This window comes from Sinocyclocheilus grahami, unplaced genomic scaffold (assembly GCF_001515645.1).
Source record: "Sinocyclocheilus grahami isolate Dianchi unplaced genomic scaffold, SAMN03320097.WGS_v1.1 scaffold469.1, whole genome shotgun sequence".
NCBI classification, from domain to species: Eukaryota; Metazoa; Chordata; class Actinopteri; order Cypriniformes; family Cyprinidae; genus Sinocyclocheilus; species Sinocyclocheilus grahami.
This window is the reverse complement of record NW_015505648.1, coordinates 30,861-31,684: the sequence shown is the minus strand read 5'-3', so window position 1 is coordinate 31,684 and position 824 is coordinate 30,861. Positions and strand designations below refer to the sequence as shown.

Below are 824 nucleotides of genomic sequence, written 5' to 3'. Positions count from 1 at the left end.
TTTCTCATCCCTTAAAATAAACATTTCATCCACCATTAGTTATTACAATCTGTCTATCCCCTGTATCTCTGTTCTCACATTGTTATAGTGGACAATGAATGAGAGCTGTACAGGAACAAAAGGAGTGTAGAGACCCCAAATGCATGCTCCTCATTCCTCTCTGTCCCACTTTCACATGAACTGCTGCAGCCAATCAAAACACAGAATCTGATTCAAAGTTTCACTGCATTGCTTTATAGCACTATAGCTCTATTCTCCAGCCACTGTGGTGAACAATGAGACTCTTTGAAGAGTTGCTGCATCTGTGAAAGAAAGACTGAGAGAGAATGAGAAAGAGACAGGGAAAAGGGCAGAAGAGGGTGTGAGACTGAGGGTGGGTGGCATTCAGATTTTCCCACAGATTTGATGGTATTCCCATGCAAGTGGAATGGAACATTCCATGTTTTGGCTTTTAGCTCAGGGTCAGAAGCTCTACAAACCTCACCTCAAGTTCATCTGCAGAACTCACCAGGTTAACAAAATCCTGGTAGCAGATCTTTCCATCAGCATTTCCGTCAGCCAGGGCAAGAAGAACCTCCAGCTTCTGGGGGTCCAGTTCTGATCCATGAGCCGCAAGCAGGTCTCGGAAACGCTCAGTACTGATGAAGCCTGAATTCTCTGGGTCATACTGAACATATACCACAGGAGAAACAGGAAATAAGAAATCATTTTCACATTTTGATTCTAAAACATTTCCACAACACTCACTGGTGAACATTATAAGTACAGTTAAAATAATTCAAAACAAATTTTGTCTGCCATCTTTGAACTCATAACATAATGAT

The 824-nt window shown here is 41.7% G+C and overlaps 1 protein-coding gene across 1 annotated transcript in view; it reads right to left on the bottom strand.

Annotated features, from left to right (window-relative positions):
* LOC107553290 (rhomboid-related protein 3-like) overlaps nucleotides 1-824 on the bottom strand; it is a 23,586-nt gene that overhangs the window by 18,591 nt on the left and 4,171 nt on the right. Inside the window, exon 2 of the mRNA XM_016235480.1 lies at nucleotides 509-667. The gene's annotated coding sequence lies outside the window, so the exon portion shown is untranslated. The remainder of the gene's footprint in view (nucleotides 1-508; nucleotides 668-824) is intronic.